Source organism: Odocoileus virginianus, chromosome 28 (assembly GCF_023699985.2).
Source record: "Odocoileus virginianus isolate 20LAN1187 ecotype Illinois chromosome 28, Ovbor_1.2, whole genome shotgun sequence".
Lineage (NCBI taxonomy): Eukaryota > Metazoa > Chordata > Mammalia > Artiodactyla > Cervidae > Odocoileus > Odocoileus virginianus.
In genome coordinates this window covers 33,134,603-33,157,687 of record NC_069701.1, presented here as the reverse complement: position 1 = coordinate 33,157,687, position 23,085 = coordinate 33,134,603, and the positions used below count along the sequence as shown (strand labels likewise).

General features: G+C 47.3%; 2 pseudogenes; both read right to left on the bottom strand.

Annotated features, from left to right (window-relative positions):
• Positions 1–179: 179 nt before the first annotated feature.
• On the bottom strand, positions 180–8,116 carry LOC139031713 (pregnancy-associated glycoprotein 2-like; annotated as a pseudogene).
• A 5,835-nt stretch (positions 8,117–13,951) lies between these two features.
• Positions 13,952–22,740, bottom strand: LOC110150862 (pregnancy-associated glycoprotein 2-like; annotated as a pseudogene).
• Between the last annotated feature and the right edge of the window lie 345 nt (positions 22,741–23,085).

The window sequence follows — 23,085 nt, the reverse complement described above, 5'->3', positions numbered from 1 at the left end:
AAGAGAGAAACTCATTTGTGCTAGTACCTTTGAGAGTGAAATCATTTATTCTTTATTGAGAATAGGGCTTTGCAGAAAACCAAACACAGTTCACCAGCATCCCTGGGTGGGAGTTCCCTTGGTGTGAGTGAGTGTATATTTAGAGTGGGCCTGATTGACTCCTGAGGCAGACCCAGCATTTACACTGAAGGAGCCAGGCCAATCCTGCCATTTTCTTGATCAAAAACTGAGAAATACAGCCTCAGGAAGATATCACCCAGGATCCAGGTCTCCAGCTCATCTCTGAGGTCTGTGTTCACTTGAAATCTGCTGTATCAGCAGTCCTGCCAACTCTGGGGAAGACAGAATACACACCAGTCAGCCTGAACCTTACCTACCTCTCCCTCCTTATCCAGAGTTGGCATGTTCTCAGGTTTGTTTTGTATTTTTTTTTTAATTTTTTTCTCAGTTTTTTTTTTTTAAATTTCCCTCCTTTGGTAAAAATCAAGTGTGTCTCAGAACAGATGGGAAAGTGGAGGCCCATGCAAGAAGGGCCAAGATGTGTGGTTCTTATGACAGATGGAGTTGGGGAAGGGAAGGATTGGGTATTTGGGATTATCAGATACAAACTAATATATAGAGGATATATAAAGTCCTACTATATATACAGGAAATTATATTTAATATCCCATGATAAACTGTAATGGAAAACAATATGAAACACGCACACATGCATGTGTGTGTGTGTGTGTAACTGTGTCACTTTGCTGAACAGCAGAATTTAACACAACATTGTTTCCCTGATAGCTCAGTTGGTAAAGAATCCACCTGCAATGCAGGAGACCTGGCTTTGATTCCTGGATTAGGAAGATCCTCTGGAGAAGGGATAGGCTACCCACTCCAGTATTCTTGGGCTTCCCTTGTGGCTCAGCTGGTAAAGAATCCACCTGCAATGCAGGACACCTGGGTTCAATCCCTGGGTTGGGGAGATCCCCTGGAGAAGGGAACAGCTACTCACTAAAGTATTCTGTCCTGGAGAATTCTATGGACCATATAGTCCATGGGGTTGCAAAGAGTGGGACACAACTGAGTGAATTTCACTTTTCACTTTGTAAATAAACTACATTTTAATATATTTTAGAAAAGAAATGAACAATAATGGCCTGTAGGTCCCCTCACACTCTGCTGTATCTTGCCTTCTGATCTCAGCTCTCTCTTTTCTCTGCAGAGAATGCCTTCACTTCTCCCTGTTCCCTCTACACTTTTCTTTAAGACCAGCCAATGAGACAAGTGCTCAGGGCTGGTGCACTGGGAAGACCCAGAGGGAAGGGATGGGGAGGGAGCTGGGAGGGGGGATCAGGATGGGGAACACATGTAAATCCATGGCTGATTCATGTCAATGTATGGCAAAAACCACTACAATATTGTAAAGTAATTAGCTGCCAACTAATAAAAATAAAAAAAAAAAAAAAAAAAAAGACTTCCAGCAAAGCCCTCTAAGAATACTTCCTTACTGACCCTCACACTCTCTGGCCACTACAGGCTAGGTTGCCTGACTTACCCTGGTGCCTGTCCCCACCCTCAGCCTAAAGCCCTCACCTCATCACCCCCTAATCTACCCCGGGCGCCTCTCTGCACAACCCACAGGGGTGCAGATTCCATTTGCATAGAATCCAGTGTAGATTTGCCTGGACCCAGGCAGGCCCCCTCAGGGCTCCAAGAAGCCATGGGGTTAGAATTACTGCAATTCTCTCTCTTCCTCAAAGCCTTATTTGAGCCCATCAGCCTGCTCTGAACTCTCATAGGGAGCAGACATGAAGCCTCCACCCTGTGCCGGGCCTGAGCAGTCACTGTGCACCTTTATTCACCTTAGCATCCAACCTCCCCACAGAGGGATCGGAACCCCAACTCACAGAGGTGAACTGGGGCTTAGCAAAGGGAAGTTGCAGCCCTGGACTAAGGGCTGTAAGGCTGATGTAATTTATCATCACAACCCGGACATTTTTGAGATGGGAGGGGAGACTGCTAATCGTTATGGTGGCACAGCACACTGGGACTGTCCCCAGCCATCTTTCTTGTCACTTGGCGTATTTCAGGGATTGCTAGAGCTGACTTTCCATGTTCATGCATCTGAGGGATCTGGATGAACTGAAGCTTTTTGAGGGATGAGGCCCTTGGAGTTCTCATCTCCTTGTGCCCCTCACCTGGCCAATATTGGGCTGGTATATCTATGTTTATTTCAGGGTGATGGGTATCCAGACTGTCCTTTACGCTCAAGGGATTGGTTTTGTGGGAGGCAGTGACCCAGATACAGGGATTCAGCAGCATCTGCAACGGGGTGACCTGGTCTGTCGGGGGACCCCTCCACCCAGCAGTAGCCCAAGGGTTCCTGCAAGTCCTAGATTTGAGAACCAGCCCTCAGGGTTGGCCCCTCACCTTCTGGATGTAGGCTTGAGTGCGTACAGGGTAGTCGATGCCATTGATGGTGAAGGTGAGAGGAGGCAGGGTCATGATGGCTTTACATGGAACCAAGGATGTTAGAGAAAGAGGGAGAAAGGTTGGCCCAGGTGATCATTGTGAGGAGAGCCCCGGAGTGACACTTCACCTTGTCATCCTGGAAGAGACTGGCTCTGATGAGACTATGGATATTGGTGACCATACTTCTCGGGCCACACAGAGACGAGGTCCCAGTGTCCACAAGGGCCTGGCAGCGGTGTTTACAAGCAGTAACTATCGCATTTATGGAGATGCTGAGAGAAAATGGACAGAAAGGGCAGCAGGGTCACCCTGAAGTCTTCCCATGACTGTCCCCTCCCTGACTGTCTGTTAAACAGCCCTTCAGCTCTTGCCCTGACTCTGTTCTCCTTGGCTCTGTTCAAGTCGCCTTCCTTGACTTCTTTTCAGTTCCTGAATGCACCAGGCTCTTTCGTGCCTCAGGGCCTGGGCACATGCTGGATGCCCTTCAAAGAAGACTCCCACCCGCTTTGTCTAGCTAATTTCTCCTCAACTTTCAGGTCTCAGTTTACTTGTTACATTTTCAGGGAAGTCGTCCCCACCCCCAACCCCCCAGCCTAGATCAGGCTCCTGTCTCGCTTGCTCACTATTGAATCTTCCTCATGTCTAGCATGTACCAATGTGGTAATTCACTGGGTGTGTGAGTTGTTTCATGTGTGTCCGCCTTACTAGATGTGAGGGCAAGTTGCATAATCAGTATCTTCCTGAAGTGTCCAGCACACAGCAGATGCACAATGTACGTTTGTGAATGAATGAATCCATCAATGAAAAAATGAATGGAGAACATCTAGATACCTGTATCTGGTGTCTGACCAATAATGGGTCAGCACACACAGTGAAGATGGAGGTTCCCTGGGGCTCAGAGTGGTGGTGAGGGAGACAAAGGCTGACCCAGGAGAGGGTGTCTCCCAGCACCGCCCCCTCACGCGGCTCAGATACTGAGGCCCCTGGCCTGGGTATGCCCAAGCTAGTCCAGGGGACTCCTAAGGAGAGGTCAGCTTTTTTTTATGAGGGTATCACACAGAATCCCATCAAATATTGCCCCTGTTCTCAGGCCACTCCTGGATTCCAGCTTCTTGATTCTCTCCGTCACAGCTCCTGATCCACTGTGTCCCCCTGTAGGTAGGTGGCCGTAGGTAGTGCAAATATCTCTTTGTATGAGCTGTCTTCAGGTCTCAAGACTGCAGCTACCCTCTCTCCATTGCTGGGTAGCTTCTCCTTAAGGAAAGCAGGAGACCAACTTTACCGGTTTATTCAGGACTTTTCTCTGTGTTTGAACTGGCTCTTCTGTGTACCAAGAACCCCCTTCTTCCCCGGTAGCACTGGGCAGTTGGTCATCTTATCATAACTCTGTTCAGGCTGGTGAAATTCTCCCTGATCCCCTATTCACCACACTGTAGGGTCCTCTAACCTCACACTAGAGGTTAGTGTGTGTGCTCCCACCTCACACTCAGGGGGGCAGCCTTCCCCAGCTGCACAGACCTCTTAGGACCCTGATCAGAGACCTCTTCAGGAAGCCCAGGGCGATTATGAACCCATGGATGGTGTGTGTATCTGTGTGTTTATGGGTCTGACTGCTTGTGTTTGTATGTGTCTTTTTATGTGTGTCTGAGTGTCTGCCAGTCTCTATCTGTGTCTGTGTGTTTGTTTGTGTGGGTATTTGTGTGAGTGTGTGTTTATATGTCTTTTTACATGTGTCTTGTGGGTGGAGTGTGTGTCTGTGTGTGTGACTGGGTATCTAGGCGTGCATTTGTGTGTGTCTGCACGTGTCCATCTGCCCTTGTGGGAGCATCACTTGGGGTGACCCTCAGAGGGGGAGGCTTACTGGCCCATGGCAATCTGCCAGTGATGTGTTCAAAACACTACTGACCAGTTAGGATCTCCTTTGTGGTAGGTGTGGTTCATTCACCCCGCCAAACATCACCAGGCTGCCATTCTTCCCCCACCCCCGCCCCCACCCAGTTGGCAAGAGAAGGAAGAGGGGGTTTGTTGGAGGAGAGTAACGCCAGGCAACGTCTGAGAGCTGTGCTTATTCACCCATCAAAGGCACTACTGCTGTCCCCATTTTACAGATGTGGAAATTGAGGAACTGGGGGATTCAGTACATGACCCAGGTCACAGCTAATGAGTGGCACAGAAGAGGTTTGAAACTGGGCAGCCTGGCCAGACTCTGACCACCCAACTGTGGAAGAGGATCTGGTTCTTTCCAGTGACCTGAGTACTTAGAGATACCCTCAGAGGTCACTGTGCTGGAGGGGTCTGACTTGCTTTTTGTCTAGACTATCATTTTTCCAGAAAGCCCTGGCCCAAGGGCATTATGAGCATGGATTCAAGCTCACCCAGGTTTGGCATCACGGGCCTGTGCCTATGCTACCCATGTGACCCGTACTCAACAGGGCCCCATGCCTCTACCATCCCTGTCTTTAAATTTTCAATGCTTGTTGAACAAAATGTCCCAGTTTCATTTTGCACTGGCTCCTGCAAATTGTTTAGCTGGTCCTGGTCTCGTGGTGAAATGTCAGAAAGGAAGGAAATATTCCCAACATCCCTGTCCTTTCTTCCATATCAAATCCATCAGTAAATACTGTTGCTTTTTCCTCCAACCTGTTACCTGACACCTTCTATTGCTTTTCATCTTCTTCCCTCCTTCCTGACCAAGCCAATCCCTTGGAGCTCATGAGCACGGTTCCAATAAAACTTTACTTATAAAAAACCAGTGGCAGTGTTGAGTGGGGCCCTGGTGCTATAGTTACCCTGGGCTAGAATAAAGGAAACTTCTGGATCGGGTGGTTTATAATTTTTCATGGAACTGAAAGCATCATACAGCTGATTTGGAGCGAGGGCTTGTCCAGCTCAGACCTTTCTGCTAATGTAGAAGGCAAAGACAGGCTGAGAAATGACTCCTTGTTTCTTCCGGCTGTCAAAGATGGGAGTGGTCCCTCCAACAGAAAGGTTTGGGTAGCCCAAGCCCAGGATGCCATCAAAGGGTGCATCTTTGAACCTGTACTCTTCATAGCTTAGGCTGAGTGGCTGGGTCACACCAACAAGGTACTTGATCTGTGGGACAGTAGAATGTTCCCTCATAAAGGTTTAGGAAGTGGGGCTGGGACTGGGCTGGGGTGCAGCCGTCATCACCACTGCAGAGAATAACTGAAGCCTGGCTATGCCCTGCATTGACCTCAGGTGGTTAGACCAAGCTGGGATAGGAATTTGGGTTCCATTAGTGTGGGACTATGGATTTTAACAGCAACCTGCTCTCTGACAAACACCATCTGAATGAGTCAGATTGGCCTCATGCCTTCTGTATGGGTGTAGCAACCGAGAATCAGGACAGGACCAAACAGTTCCCACCTGAGGACAAAATGTGTAACGAGCAGGGTAGTCTTCTCTTTGGTATCACTATAATCTATTTACAGAAATGGACAGAAATCAAGGCAATGCATTGTGAATTCTGCATCTGCCCAGGAAGACAGAGTCCTACAATGTCACTGACAGAAATTCTTAAGAAAATTCTGTCTGAGAAACATGCTTTTGGGGATGCGTGTGTGTGTGTGTGTGTGTGTGTGTGTGTGTGTGTGTGTGTGTGTGAGAGAGAGAGAGAGAGAGAGAAAAAAAGAGAAAGAAAAAGAGATAGTGAGGGGGACAGAAAATACTAAGGCACTTTGGGGTGGCAGGCCAAGGTTTGTATTAGATTCTTAAAGGTCCCATAGTGATAACACATTTGTCAGGCCCCTCCCACATCTGTGGCCCCTGCTTTCCACGCCTGGATACCTGAAGCCCTTGGCTGCCCCTCAAGAACCCCAGATCAGTTTTATCCTCTCCCCAAATAACCTTCACCTACTTGGAGCTCTGATTGGCCAGCCTAGGACCACCACTTACCAGATATGTGACCTTGGCAAGGCCCTTGCTCTCTGCACCTCAGTTTCATTGTCTGTGGAGCTATGATTAGCTATCATGGAGCTAATCATTGTATATGCTGCATGGATTTGTTGCAGAATTAAACAGGTTATTGTCATGAAAGAGGCTGGAGCTTTCTGAGAGTATAAAAGTAGGTGCCCTTTCCCCCATCCCTGTCCCAGCAAAATGAACCTTGAGCTGCTCACAGGCAAAGGAGCAGCAGGTCCACACTCCCAGCCACTCTCTGGGTTAGCTGTTCTGGGAGTTTGTGTGTTCAGCAGGGGCACTGTCTCCCCAGGGACAGGGCCCTGACAGGCAGATGGCCAATCACTAGGGAATTTTGAGAAGGATGGGCTCTGCCAGCTGGTCCAGCATCTGTTTAGTAAGCAGTGGTCACTCCATGGCCAGCCTTGACTCAGCATCTGGTTTCTACATTATCTGAGCAATGTCATAGCCAAGAAATCTCTTGATCAAGCAAGTACTGTAGTTGACACCAAAGGGCTGATCCACGCGTATAAAGGTAGTGGACCAGTGAGAGGCGAAGCTGCTATGTTCATCCGCAGACACAAAAGAATACAGTCGGTCAGGTGCCAAGGATGGAAAAGGGGATGGGAGGGGAAATAAAAGATAGGCCAGGGGGCTGGCACTCTCAGCATTCAAGACTTAGGCAGTAGATGCAGAGTACCCACAAGTCAGATGAGCCTGTGTTGAATACGACCCGAAACTCCTGAGGGGGTGTTCCAATGTTGATGTTGCTGATGGAGGCCAACTACAGGGGCGTGGGTGGGAGGTTAGGACAGATCTGACTGCCATGTCCACCTCTGATTCCCAGAGCATTGCCTCCCTCTGGGTGTCCCATGTCCCCTGAAATCACTTTTCAACTGTCCCACCTCACAGTCTCTGCTCAGACTGGTGCCTGATTTAATTTTTTATTTTTTTCTGGGCTGACTGGCATATGGGATTTTACTTTCTTGACTAAGAGTGGAACCCTGCCTTCCTTTATTGGAAGTGTAGAATCTTCACCCCTGGATCACCAGGGAAGTCCTGGTGCCTTCATTTGAGAAGCTCTCCAGGCTCTTTTTCAAGGAGCAGCCTGAGCACCTCCTTCCCCAGGTGGCACTCCTAGGTTACCCCAGGCTGCATCCCCTAAACTCAAGACTCCTATCAAAACCACACAGGTGACCCTTTCAGCTGACAAGTATTTACTCTTTGACTATTTCTCTGGCTGACCTGTGCATTTTTGAAGAAGAGTCAAGATCTTTCAAATCAATTAAACAATAACTATAGTGTTAGATTTTTATGGCATCACATGCAATAGGGGCTCGGTAACTTTTTACTGGTATCATTCTTGGATCTGCAGAGTCTGAACTTCATCTGCCTGGTTTTCAAACTCATTTGTAGTTGGCTTTATTTTTTAATCAGGCATTGCTCACCATTCATCTGTAACTGAGGGGTTCACTTAGTTCAGAAATTACAGTCTCTCTCAAACAAGTGATACATCTTTGGCACAGAAATGGATGTTTACCTGCCACCTGGTCATTGCTGGGCCCAGTCACCATAGACCAAGAGTTGAGGATGAGAGTGTCTTCTCCTCTGGGAATGGAGTCCTTGTTCCCCAGTGTTTCTGCCTCCTGCCAGAGCCCCAGCCCCAACAACCCACCCTAAAAGTCCAGAAGAATCACAGTGCTAGGGAAGAACACCATCCCCCCAACACTCTCACATCCATGTAGTTCATCCAGGGCTGAGAAGAGGATTTCTGGTTATCAGCAGTATTCTGGGATAGGCTGTAAGGGTGTTTGTTCCTCAGAGAAATTTTTCAGCAACTTTTCCCTGAGGGTTTCTCACATGGTCTTCATCTTTGTTAAAGGGATTCTCTCACCAAGCATTGGGAAAAGGAAACAAGGAAGGGGCAACAATCAACTGTTTATGTTATGGTGTGACTATAATACCTGGCTTTGGAATGGCATTGTATTTTTTAAAGCATTTTTGTAAGTGTCATTTTATCATGATGCCATGTAAAGACCATGGCAAAGACCTAGGTTTAAATATAGGTTCTGTTAGGTAATCTTGGATAAGCCATTTGGAATCCCAGTTTCTCCAATGGAAAGAAAGATGAAATGTACTAACCCCCACCCCCTCATATAGAATGTTTTGGATATTAACTGAAGTGATGAATACAAGTACTTGATATAAAAGAAGTCTCAAATATCACAGCCATTACCATGGCTGTGGGCATCCCACCATATCTTTCTCAAAGAAACTCAGGCAGGGAGGTAGAAGTAGGACCACTATCCTCTTTTTACAAGGGAGGAATTTCAAATGCAGGGAGTTTGTGACTTGGCTGTGGTCACGATGCTTGTTAGATGTAAAACAGCCCAGAAGTAGTACTCCTGATCTTTCTCCCAGGATCAAGCCAAAGAGAGTGGTGAGAGAGGAAGCCAGGAGATATGGAATGAATTAAGGAAGTTGAGACACTAGAGAAGCAAAGAAGAACTTTTTAAAAAGGAAAAAACCTCTGAGCATTCTGCATGCACAGAGACATCCAAAATGTGGAGGGGTGAAAAAGAGAGATGCAGAAGTGAAGACACTGATACATACACACAGCTGGAAAGAGAGAGCACAGAGAAGACCTAGAACCAAAAACAATAGAAATGATATTTCATTGGACACAACATACAGTTGCACACGTTGTGCACTGGACAATTCCAAGAAATTCCATTTTCACAGAAGTCATGATGTAACTGAAACCCCAAGAGATATGCAAACCTGCAGGCCTACCCCAAGACCCTTGGGCCCCACAGTGCCCATGGGAAAGAGCTTATCAATAAGGGAGAGTTGAACTTTAAGACTGTCAGGAAATGATTACATTGCCTTCTAACCCTGCTGGGTGAAAGAGTTAAAGGACGACAAGAAAAGTCCCGGAAGGAGAGATGATGCCAACTAACAGTCCCTTACTTACATGACTATGCACTCTGAGAGGGCCATCAGCCCGAGGAGCACAAGCCACTTCATGGTTCTTTCCTGGGTCCAAGCACTCAGGAAAGATCAAGTTTTGAGCTTGCAGTGGCGCTGAAGATTACCTAGTTATATATTCTCTAATCTGCTCTAATACTCTGCTTTAAGCCACTATGGTCTGATGAGAAATACGTCCTCTTGATAAAATCTTTGCCTCCATCAGTATCTGTGGGGAGTAGACTTGGAAAATGCTCATAATACAGAGAATTCTACTATAATCATTTCTTTGGGGCTTGGCTGAAAGCCAAACTGAACTGTACAGCCTATCTAAGCATAGGGAGACTCTTTCCAACTTGGAGAGAAAAACAGCTAATAATATGATGAAAGTAGATGGTGGGGGCCATGCTAGACATTCTTAATCTCTTGTGGTCTTCCTAGACACGTCACAAGATGTGCATTGCTGTCCTCCATTGGAGAGGAGATGGCTAGGAGGAAAAGACAGCAAAAATAAAATGAAGACTTCAAGTGCAATCTACTGACATTTGAGCGGCTTTAGGTAGTGGGACAGATGGTACAGATCAGAGGTCTCTATGATGTCAACCTGCATCAAAGATCTAGGCTAGAGCAGTATTATAAATGCACACTTTCAATACTGGAAGAAATGTGATGCTGTTAGGGAAGTTAAATTGGGGAGGTAGTCTTGTCTAAGTTTCAGAAGAAGTGGAGCTGCCTCTGACAGATCCAACTTTGCCTGAATCAGGCCTGGATTACATGCCTACTTGCAGGTACTCAAATTGCTACCAGTATGTCAAGTAGCATCTTACATAAGAGAAGCAATTTCCTGGAATTTCCTGAGACCCTGGAGGCCTGGCCAGCCTCCCAGGGTCTGGAAAGCCTGAACTCACAAGGTGAAACAGTGCTGTAAAAGTTGAAAGAAAACCAGGGTTGCATTATTGCATACCACCTGGTGATAATATCAGTTTGCAGGCTGAAATTATAAGTTGGACCCCAAAAACTGCAGTCTGAAGTCTTACTCATGAGGTGGACCCTTTACCAACTGGAACCCCAGATTGTTGTCCTTTGGGTCTTCCAAGAGCTATTCAGGTCTGGATCAGGTTTTTGGCCCAGTTCAGTGATGTGCATACTATTACTTCTCTCTATTGTTTCTATTTCTTTTCTTTTGAAGACTGTATATCAAAACAAGTCAAATAATTTTCTATAACAAGTTAAAACTGTTAATTTGTGTGTAACAACTGATTTCTTTTGTTGCTAGATTCTATCAACCTAAAATGGAAGAAAACTTTTGGGAAAACAGCAATTGATGCTGTGATCAGGATTCATGAAACCAAATGCCACTCTTTAAACAGAAAGAGGATAAGACTAATCAAGTTGTTATTCCCAGAGAGGAAGTCTTGCTTTAATGCTTGTTAGCTACTGAATGGTGTATATCCACTGAATTGCCTGAGAATTGGGACCCCAAATTAATGCAGGCTGAACCTTTAGAAGTTATTGAATGTCTAACAAAGTTAGATCCTGCCAACTGAGAAAGAAAAAGAGTGTACCTTATTGGTTTGCAGAGGCTGGATTCTCCACTCTGCCTCTCATAAGGTGCATGAATCCAAATTAAAATTGGTTGAAGAGAAGTCAAAATTAGAAAAAGAATTAAACAAGTTGCAAAGACGATTTTTCATGTTACAAAAGTGAAATTATATTTTAGCTAGCCAAGTCTCCACTTTCCAGATGATAACTGAAATAGCCACTGCAAAGTTTGCACAAACTAAATATCAAAAGTGCCTCAGTAAGGTAAACAAAAAGAAACTCCATCTGTCAATAGCCAAAGTGGAAGTTGAGGGGAGATACCAGGATGATTGTGATGGGAGATTAATCCATCCAAAAATCAGGGACCTGTCCAAACTGTAAAGTATTAGGGAATACAATGGGCTAAAGGACATAGAGAGATTCTACCTAAGGTTAAACAAAAGATAATGGAATTTCAAAATCCCAGGAAAAAAAGGGAGGCTTAAATTTTTTTAGGGCTATTTGGTTTCTGGCAAGAGCATATTATACACTTGACTCAAATACTGAGTCCACTGTACAAAGTAATTAGGAAAAAAAAAGGTATGAATTTCATTGGGCTGACAATCAAGAATAGGCTTTCAATGTTGCTAATAGTGCAATACACCCTGCTTTAGATTTATGGCCAGTACCACCTGGTGACACTGAATTACATTTGTCTCCAAGTGAATTGTATGTTAATTGGAGCTTCTGGCAATAACTGCAAGGGAAAGAGTGCCTTTGGGCTTCTGAAGTAGAAAATTTCCAGAGGACAGGAAAATTTACTATTATGGTGACTCAGCGGCAAACACTCTAAAAGATGATGCTGTTAAACTGCTGCACTCAATATGTCAGCAACTTTGGAAAACTCAACAGTGGCCACAGGAGCAGGAAAGGTCAGTTTTCATTCCAATCCCAAAGAAGGGCAATGCCAAAGAATATTCAATCAACCACACAATTGTACTCTTCACGGGCCAGCAAGGTAATGCTCAAAATCCTTCAAACTAGGCTTCAACAGGATGTGAACCGAGAACTTCCAGATGTACAAGCTGGATTTAGAAAAGACAAAGGAACCAGAGATCAAATTGTCAACATTTGCTAAATTATTGAAAAAGCAAGGGAATTCCAGAAAAACATCTACTTCTGCTTCATTGACTATGCTAAAGTCTTTGCCTGTGCGGATCACAACTGTGGGAAATTCTTAAAGTGATGGGAATATCAGACCACCTTACATGCCTCCTGAGAAATCTGTATGCAGGTCAAGAAGCAACAGTTACAACTGGACATGGGAAAACAGACTGGTTCCAAATTGAGAAAGGAGTATGTTAAGACTGTATATTGTCACCCTGCTTATTTAACTTATATGCAGAATACATCATGTGAAATGTTGGGCTGGATGAATTTCAAGCTGGAATCAAGATTGCCAGGAGAAATATCAGTAACCTCAGATATGCAGATGACACCCTTATGGCAGAAAGTGAAGAGGAACTAAAAAGCCTCTTGATGAGGGTGAAAGAGAAGAATGAAAAAGCTGGCTTAAACTCAACATTCAAAAAACTAAAATGATAGCATCCAGTCCCATCTGCTGCTGCTACTGCTAAGTCACTTCAGTCGTGTCCGACTCTGTGAGACCCCATAGATGGCAGCCCACCAGGCTCCACCATCCCTGGGATTCTCCAGGCAAGAACACTGGAGTGGGCTGCCATTTCCTTCTCCAATGCATGCAAGTGAAAAGCGAAAGTGAAGTCACTCAGTCCTGTCCGGCTCTTGGTGACACCATAGACTGCAGCTTACCAGGCTCCTCTGTCCATGGGATTTTCCAGGCAAGAGTACTGGAGTGGGTTGCCATTGCCTTCTCCTCCAGTCCCATCATTTCATGGCAAATAGATGGCGGAAAAAATGGAAGCAGTGAAAGACTTTATTTTCTTGGGCTCCAAAATCACTGCAGATGATGATTGTAGCCATGGAATTAAAAGACATTTGCTCCTTGGAAGAAAAGCCATGACGGACCTAGACAGCATATTAAAAATCAGAGACATCACTTAACTGATAAAGGTCCATATAATCAAACCTACCATTTTTCCAGGAGTCATGTATGGATTTGAGAATTGAACCATAAAGAAGGCTGAGCACTGAACAACTGATGCTTTCAAACTGAGGTGTTGGAGAAGGCTCTTGAGAGTCCCTAGACAGCAAGGAGATCAAACCAGTCAATCCTAAAGGAAATCAACCCTGAATATTCATCGAAAGGACAGCTGCTGAGGCTAAAGCTCCAATACAACGGCCCCCTGATGCAAACAGCTGACTCACTGGAAAGACCCTGATGCTGGGAAAGATTGAAGGCAGGAGAAGGGGATGACAGAGGATGAGATAGTTGGGTGGCATCACCGACTCGATAGACACGAGTTTAAACAAACTCCAGGAGCTGGTGAAGAACAGGGAAGCCTGGCGTGCTGCAGTCCATAAGGTCACAAAGAGTTGGACATGACTGAGTGACTGAACTACAGCAAGCAGTAAAAAAGTCTGCCTTCAACACAGGAGATATATGAGTCGGGCTCCTCTCACGTGTGGTTCAGACTTGATCTTAGGCCCTGTCTGGCTATGGCGCACTGCCACCCCGACCCAAAGAGAGGCCCCCATTCATACTAGCACCACTGAGACGAAATCTTTATTCTTTTTTTTTTAATAATTTTATTTATTTACTTAGTTTATTTTTGACTGTGCTGGGTATTCTCTGCTGTTCAGGCTTCTGTTTTCTCTAACTCTGGCTAGTAGGAGCTACTCTCTAGTTGCGGTGTGTGGACTTCTCACTGCGGTGGCTTCTTTTGTTGCAGGGCAGGTGCTAGGGCACCTTCGGGCCTAGTGGCTGTGGCATGTGGGCGCAGTGATTGTGGCTCCCAGACTCAGGCTCCCAGAACAGACTCAGTGGTTGTGGTGCAGGGGAATGGTTGCTCCACAGCACGTGGGAAATTCTCACATCAGGGATTGAACCCCTGTCTTCCACGCGGGCAAGCGGATTCCCTACCACTGAGCCATCAAGGAAATCCCGAGATCCTTTATTCTTTCCTAAGACTAGGGCTTTGCAGAGCACCAAGCACAGCTCACCAGCATCCCCGGGCCAGAGTGCCCTACGTGTGAGTGTGCGTGTGGTGTGAGCCTGCTTGATTCCTGTAGCAGCCTGGATTTACACTGCAGGAGCCAGGCCAATCCTGTACTTTTCCCGATCATAAACTGAGATGTACAGCCTCAGGAAGACGTTACCCAGGACCCAGGTCTCTGCCTCGTTCTCATGCTGTTTGCCATTCCGAAAGGTGCTGTAGCAGAGGCCCTCAGAATTCTGGGGGACAGGGAAATGCACACCAGTCAGTCTGAGCCCCTACCTGCCTCCCCCAGTCAAGATCCAGAGCTGGAGGCTTCTTGGATTCATATCCCTCCTTTGATAAGAATCAAGTGGGTCTCTTAGCCGCTGCACGTGTTGGGGTTCACCCAAGAACAAGAAAGGCCAAGACCTATGGTTTCTATGAAGCTTGGGGGTGAGGGAGGGGAGAATTGGACGTTTGAGATTATCGAATGCAAACTGATATAGGGAGGATGGATAAACAACCGAGTCCTGCTGTATAGCACAGGGAACTATATTCAATATCCCATGAGAAACTATAATGGAAAAAATATAAAAAATACATGTGTATATCTGTAACCGCCTCTTTGCCGTACAGCAGAATTTAACACATTGTAAATGAACAATACTTCAATGAATTAAAAAAAAAGAATAATAATGGCCCAAAGTTCCCTCACACTCTGCTGTTCCTTTCCTTCTGACCTCTGCTGACTCCTTGCTCTGCAGAGAATGCCTTTTCTTCTCCCTGTTCCCCACAACCCTTGTCTTTAAGGCTTCACTCAGGCTCTCTAGGAAGTCTTCTTGGACACACCCTCACCCTCCCTGACCACTCCAGGCTGGGTTGGGTGATTTACCCTGATGTTCCCCAAGTCTGTAGCCCTCATCACCACTAATCTGCTCCCGGTGCCCCTTTGCACAGGCCCGGGGGGTTCCATTTGCATGGAATCCGGTATAGATTTGCCCCAACCCAAGCAGGCTTCCTCATTCCTCCATGAAGCTGAGGGTTTGGAATTACTGAAGCTTCCTTTCTTCCTCAAAGCCTTCTTTGAGCCCATCAGCCTGCTCTGAACTCCCACAGGGAGATGACATGAAGCCTCCACCCTGTGCCGGAGCTGAGCAGTCACTGTGTAGCCTATATTCACCTTAACAACCCACCTCCCCACAGAGGGGCTGGTACCCCAACTCACCAAGGGGGCACTGAGGCTTAGCAAGGGGAAGTTGCACCTGAGGACTAGGGTTACCATGTAATATATCATCCCAACCTGGACACTTTCAAGATGGGAAGGGAAACTATTAACCCCTATGGTGGCACAGCACACTGGGACTGTCCCCAGCCAATCTTCTTGTTACTTGGTATATTTCAGGGATTGCTAGAGCTGACTTTCTGTGTTCGTGCATCTGAGGTCTCTGGTTGAACTGAAACTGAGGCCCTTAGTATTCCCCTCTCCTTGTGACTCCCACCAGGACAGCACGGAGTGGTGTCTCCACATTCATTTCAGGAGGATGGATGCCCCAGACTGCCTTTCACTCTCAAGTGGTTGGTTTTGTGGGAGGCACTGGCCCAGCCACCGGGGCTCGGCAGCATCTGCAATGGTTTGACTTGGCCTGCAGAGGGCGCATCTTCTCAGCCACAGCCCAAGAGTTCCTGCAAGTCCCAGATTTGAGAACTAGCTCTCAGGATTGACCCCTCACCTCATGAATGTAGGCTTGAGCGGGCACTGGGTAGTCGATGCCCTTGATGGTGAAGATGAGAGGAGGCAGGGTGCTGGTGTTGTTACATGGAACCGTGTACTGTTAGAGAAAGAGGGAGAGAGGTCAGCTCAGCTGATCCTTGTTGTTTGGGGAGCCTGGGGGCAACCCTGTGGTATGACCCTTCACCTGCAGACTTTCAAAGGGCCTGAAGCGGATAAGCCTGTGGATTTTGGCGATGCGTCTACTTGGGTCGAGCAGGAATGTAGTCCCAGTATCCAAAATAGCCTGGCAGCCGCGTTTACAAACAATTACCTTCCCGTTTATGGAGATGCTGAGAGAAAGTGGGACAAAGCGGACACCACAGTCACTCTGAAGTCTCCCCCACGACTGCCCCCTCCCTGACCGTCTCCTGAACAGCCCTTCAGCTCTTGCCCTTGGCTGTTTTCCTTTGCTCTGGTCCTGTCCCCTACTTTGACTTCCTTTCAGTTCTTGAATGCACCAGTCTCTTTCAGGTCTCAGGGCTTTGGCACCTGTTGGTTGCCCTTCCTAGAAGACCCACAACCCATTTGTCTAGCTAATTTCTCCACATCTTCCAGGTTCCTTCTTAATTGTCACTTTGTCAGGAAAGTCTTCACTCTAGACTAGATCAGGCCCCTGTCCTGCTCAGTCTCTGTAGACACTGCCTCGTGTCTAGCATGTACCAAAGCGGTAATTCACTATGTGTGTGACTCGTTTCATGTGCATCTGCCTCACTAGATGTGAGGGCAAGTTGTATTCTCAGTGCCTCCCCCAAGTGCCCAGCACACAAGGGATGCAAGTGTATGTTTGTTGAATGAATGAATGAAGAACACCCAGAGACCTATATCTGGTGTCTGACCAATCAACAATGGGTCAACCCACACGTGAAGATGGAGGTTCCCTGGGGCCCCAGATTTTTGGAGTGGTGGTGGGGGAGACACAAGCTGCCGTGGGAGAGGATGTCTCCCGGCACCAGCCCCTCATCCGGCTCAGACATAAAGGCCCCAGGCAGGGGATGCTCAAGCTAACCCAGAGGGCTCCAAAGGACAGGAAAGCTTTTGTCTGAGGGTATCACACAGAATGCCATCAATTACTGCCCCTTGTTCTCAGGCCACTCCTGGATCCCAGCTCCCTGATTCTCTCTGAAACAACCCCTGCCCCACTGTGTGTCCTAGAAAGTAGGTAGGTATCTATGGATAGAGGGAGTGTCTCTTTGTAAGAGATGCTCTCAGGTCTCAAGACTGCAGCCAACCTCTCTCCACTGCTAGGTAGCTTCTGTCTATGCAGACAAGTTTTCCCTGTTTGTCCAGGACTTTCCCTATTTTTAAACTTGCAGTCCTGTGTATTAAGAACCTTCTCAATCCCGGGCAGCCCCAGACGGTTGGTTATCTGAACATAACCCTGTTCAGGCTGGTGAAATTCTCCCTGATCCTCTTTTCAACACACAGTCAGGTCCTCTAACCATGCTGCCCACCTCACAGTGAGGTGGGTGCAGCCTTTCCCAAGCTGCACAGGCCTCTCTGGACCCTTTCAGGACCCTGGCCACAGGGCCGGTCAGGAGGCCTAGGGTGATTATGGCCCCTTGGGTGGTGTGTGTATGTCTTCCTGTGTGTGTGCCTGTGTGTCTGTGCTTGAGTCTGGCCATGTGTGTGTATATCTGTGTGCCTGTGCATGTTTACATGTGTGTCTGGGAGGGTGTTTCTGTGTGTCCTGTGTGTGTTTATGTGTGTGTCTTTGTGGGTGGACATGTCTGTGTGTGAGACTGTGTGTCTGTGTTAGGTCAGTGTGTGTCTACATGTGTCAGTGCACACGTGTGGGAGCATTACTAGAGAGGCCCTCGGAGGGTGAGGCTTACCGGCCCACGGTTATCTGCCAGTAGTGGGTTCAGGACACTGGTATCCAGTTGAGCTTTCCCGTGTGGAAGGAGTGGTCCACCCCACCAAACACACCACACTGCCATTCTCCCTCCGGCTGTTGAGAGAAGTGAGAGAGGGGCTCGTTGGAGAGTAACACCAGCGCAGTCTGAGGGCTGCGCTCCTCCACCCATCAGAGGCACCACAACGGTCCCCATTTTACAGATGTGGAGATTGAGGAACTGAGGGGTTGAGTACCTGACCCAGGTCTGTCACCCTCTAATCAGTGCCACAGAAGTGTGAAGCCTGGCCTGGCTCTGACCACCCAACCTTCTGAAGAGGCCTGATCCCCTCCCACAACCTGAGAGCTCAGAGATCCCCTCAGAGTACTCCATGCTAGAGGAGTCTGGCATCCACCTTGCCTAGCCTTTCATTTTTCAAAACTTCCAGGCCCAAGGGCACTTAGGGCGTGGATCCAGGGTCACCCAGGTTTGGCGTCACTGGCCTATGACCTGTGCCAACCACGAGGCCCCACACTCCGCAGGCCCCAAGCTCTGTTACCCTCTCTTGAAATTCCTAACCCTTGTTGAACAAGGGATCATGCATTTGCATTTTCGACTGGCTCCAGCAAACTGTGTAGCTGGTCCTGGGCTGCTGGTGCAATGTTAGTGAGAAAGGAAATATTCCCACCATTCCTCTCCTTCTTTCCATATCAAATCCACAGCAAATCCGGATGCCCTTCTTCCAACCCATACCCTGACACCTTCCATTGCTCTCCCCCTTTACCCTACCACTGAACCAAGCCATTGCCCTCAAGAGGTCTATAATTTTTCATGCAAGTTAAAGCATGTTTCAGCTGATTTGAAGAGGGTGTTTGTCATCTCAGACTTACCAGCTCAAGTAGAAGGCAAAGAGAGGGTAAGGAATAAGTCCAAGTTTCTTCAGGTTGTCAAAGAGTGGAGTGGTTCCTTGGATGGCAAGGCTGGGGAAGCCCAGGCCCAGGATGCCATCAAAAGCTGCATTTTGAAAAAAATGTTTGGATTGCTTCTGGCTCAGGGCAAAGGTCTGGTTGAAGTGGAGAAGGTTCCCAATCTGTGGGAGCAGAGAGTAACTTTGATGCTCAGTCGTGTCTGACTCTTTGTGACCCCATGGACTATATGGTCCATGGAATTCTCCAGGCCAGAATCCTGGAGTGGGTAGCCTTTCCCTTCTCTAGGGGATCTTCCCAACCCAGGGATCGAACCCAGGTCTCCCACATTTCAGGCGGATTCTTTATCAGCTGAGTCACAAGGGAAGCCTGGGAGACGAGAGTGTTCCCACATAAAGGACCTGAGGCCTGGCTGTGCCCTGCGTTGGCCTCAAAGAGTTAGATCAAGCTGGGAGAGGAATTCGGGTTCCATTTGTGTGGGGCTGTGGATTTTAACAACACCTGCTTCCCCACAAACACCATCTCAGTGAATCAGATTGGCCTCATGCCTTCTGTATAGGTGGGGCAACCAAGACTCAGGACAGGACAGAATGGTTCCCCCTTGTGGACAAAATGAGTAGAAAGCAGGGTAGTCTTCTCTTCAATATTACTATGATCTGAGGACAGAAACAGACTGAAATTCATTGCAGTGTATTATGATTCTGCATCTGCCCCGAAGACAGAAGCCCATTATACAATGTCACTGGCAGGGTTCTTATGAGAATTCTGCCGGGAAACTAACTTTGGGGGATATATGTGCACACATGTGTGTTGGGGGGGGGGGGGCATTGGGGAGTGTGGAATACTCAGACATTTTGGGGAAGGCACGCCATAGTTTTTATTAGACTCTCAAAGACCCTCGAGAGTGAGAACCCATTTATCAGGCCCCTCCCACATCTGTGGCCTCCTGCTTTCCCTGTCTGGATACCTGAAGCTCTGGGCTCCCTCCAGGGTCCCAAGCAGTTTTATCCTCTCCCCAAATACCCCACATCTGCCTGAGTCCTGACTAGCCAGCCCAGCTCACCTGCTTAGCACGTGTGTGACCTTGGCAAGGCCTTTGTTCTCTGCACTTCAGTTCCCTCATCTATTTCATGAGTTAATCATAGTACCTGCTGTGTAGGGTTATTGTAGGATTAAACAAGTTTCTTGTCATTCAGTGGCTAAGTCATGTCTGACTCTTTGTGACCCCAGGAACTGCAGCACACAAAGCTTCCATGTCCTTCACTATTGCCCAGAGTTTGCTCAAACTCATGTCCTTTGAGTCAGAGATGCCATCCCACCTCTCATCTTCTGTCACCCCCTTCTCCGCTTGCCCTCAATCTTTACCAGCATCAGGGTCTTTTCCAATAAGGTGGCTCATTGCAGCAGGTGACCAGAGTATGGGACCTTCATTAACACTTTCACTTTAAACAAGTTATTACCATGAAAATGCCTAGCACACTCTGAGGATTTAAAAGTGGGTGTTTTTTCCCCCATCTCTCTCAGCTCATACCAAAAGGAACCTTGGGCTCCTCACAGGCAAAGAAGCTGCAAATCCACATGCCAAGCCACTCTCTGGGTTAGCCATGGGGAGTTTGTGTGTCAGCAGGGGCGTTGTCTCCCCAAGGACAGAGTCCTTATAGCCATTAGGGGACTTTCAGAAGAACAGACCCTCCCAGCTGGTCCTGCATCTGTTTTGTAAGCAGTAGTTGCTCCCAGGGCCAGCAGCTGCTGGTTTCCACATTACCTGAATGACATCTTGGCCAAGGACTCTGTTTATCCTCCCAGAGGCATAGATGAGGTTGACGGGGCTGTCCGGGAGCTTGCAGTGGTGGACTTGTGAGGGTTGAAGGGATTGTGTGTCACTGTAAACACAAGAGATGAGTGTCCTTCAGGTGCCAAAGACGGAGAGCAGGAGGGCAAGCACAGGATGCGGGGGTGGGGAGGGGGCACTCACAGCAGCTCGGACTGTGGCAGTGGGTGGAGGGCACCCACAGGTCAGAGGAGCCGGTGTCAAACGTAACCGTGAACTCCTGAGGGGTCGTTCCAATGGCGATGCTGCCAACCTAGATGAACTACAGGGGCCAGGAAGGGATGGTTAGGGCAGACCTGGCTGCCTGTCCACCCCCTTTCCACCCCCAATTCGAGTACTGCCTCCTGCTGGGTTTCCCAGGTCTCCTGAAATCACTTTCCAAGCACCCAACCTCACAGCCTCTACTCAGACTGGTGTCTTCATTTGAGAAGCTCTCCAGTCTCCCCTCTATGTCCAGCGTGAGCCCCTCCTTCTCCTAGATCACCCCAGGCCACTGACTCTAATCTCAGACGATGTCTGATCAACAGCACTCAGGTGGCCCTTTATTTAGACATGTATTTACCCTCTCCCCATCTCTCAGGATGGCCTGTGCATTCTTGAAGAAGAGGTTAGACCTTTGGCAATAACCATACTATTAGATTTTTTTTTTTTTTTTTTGGCCTCACATGCCATAGGGACTCAGTAACTTTTTACCAGTATCACTCTTGGATCTTCTGGGACTGAACTTGCTCTGCCTGGGGATTGATACTTGATTTGCAGCTGTCTTTATCTTTTGATGAGAGATGGCTCACCCTTCATCTGTAACTGAGTGGTTCACTTAGTTCAGAAAGAACAATCTCTCTCAAATTAATGATATCTTTGGCAGAGAAATGGATGTTTATCTACCCCCTGGTCATTGCTTGGTCCAGTCACCACAGACCAAGAGCTGAGGATGAGACTGCCTTCTTCTCTGGGAATGGGGTCCCTGTTCCCCAGTGTTTCCACCTCCTGCAGGAGCCACAGCTGCAACATCTCACCTGGAACCTCCAAATGAACCCCAGTGCTAGGCCAGAGCACCACGGGGAGCTGTGGAGCACCATCCTCCCAACACACTCACATCCTTGTAGTTTCTCAGGGGATGAAAAGTCGCCCTTGGGTCATGAGCAGAATTCTTGGACAAGCTGTAAGCTTCTTCCTCTGGGAAATTTTTCACCAAGTTTTTTTTTTTTTTCCCCAAGGGTTTCTTGCATGGTCTTCATCTTTGTTAGAGGGATTCTTTCCACAAGCATGGGGAAGAGGAAACAATGAAAGGGCAGCAATCAGCCATATGTGTTATAGTAGGACTGCCATAGCTGGCATTGTTTTGGCACTGTGTACTTTTTTAAGCATTTTAATGAGGGTCATCTTATTATTAGAATGCTGTGCAAAGACCATGGCAAAGACCTAGGTCTGACTACTGGTTCTGTTGTGTAATCTTGCATAAGCCATTGGACCATTTGGAGTCTCCATTTTCCTGTCAGTAAAAAGATGGAATGTAATAATCAGTATCCCTCATATAGAATGTCTTTGGTATTAGGAGAGATGATGGATATAGTGCACCTGATATATAGGAGGTTTCAGCAATGACAGCCACTACCATTGCTGTGGTCATCCCACTGTATCTTTCTCAATGAAGCTCTGGGAGGGAGGTAGAAGGGGATTATCATCCTCTTTAAACAGGGGAGGAATTTGAAATGCAGCGAGTTGGAGACTTGACTGTGGTTACACTGTTAGAGCTAAAAGAGCAGAGAAATAGTACTACTGATCTTTCTTCTGGGCTCAAGCAGAAGAGAGGGTGAGAGAGAATGTCAGGAGACAGGGAATAAACTGGGGAAATTAAGAGGCTAGAGAAGCAAGAGAGAGTACAAATTGAAAAAGAAAAAAAAAAAACTGGGAGACTTTTGCATGCACCGAGATAGCCAAAGAGATGGAGAGATAAAAGAGAGAGATACAGTGATAAAGACACAGACCCATACACACAGAAGTGGAAAGAGAGCTGAGAGAAGATCTAGAAGCGAACGCAGGAGAAATGCAGCAGGACCACACCAACAGTTGCACAACTTGTGCACTGAACAATTCCAAGGAGTGTCATTTTCACTTAGGTCATGATGTGATTGGCACCCCTAGAGATGTGCAACCCTGCAAGCCTATTCCAAAACTTTGGGCCCTAAGGTGGTCATGGCAAGGTACTTATCAATAAGTGAAAGTTGAAGTGTAAGGCTGCCATGGAATGATTATTTTCTCTTCTAACCCTCACAGATGGTAGAAGAGAGGACAACAGGAAAAATCCCAGAAAGACAGATGATGCCACTTATAGCCCCTGTACTTACATGACTACGCACTCTGAGAGGGCCACCAGACTGAGGAGCCCAAATCACTTCATGCTTTTTTCCTGGGTTCAAGTACTCACAGAACAGAGGGTTCTGAGCTTGCCATGGTGACAAGAGCTCCCAGTTATATATGCTCTTATCTGCCCCAATTGTCTGCTTGAGGCCACTGATCTGGTAAGATCTGGTAAGATCTGATAAGAAATACATACCTATTGATTAAAAGTTTACCTCTATCAGTGTCTTTTGGGAGTGGATTTAGAAAATTCTCAGAATACAGAGAATTTTACAGAGATTGTAGTCTCTTCCTTGCTGCTGCTAAGTCGCTTCAGTCGTGTCCGACTCTGTGCAACCCCACCAGGCTCCGCTGTCCCTGAGATTCTCCAGGCAAGAACACTGGA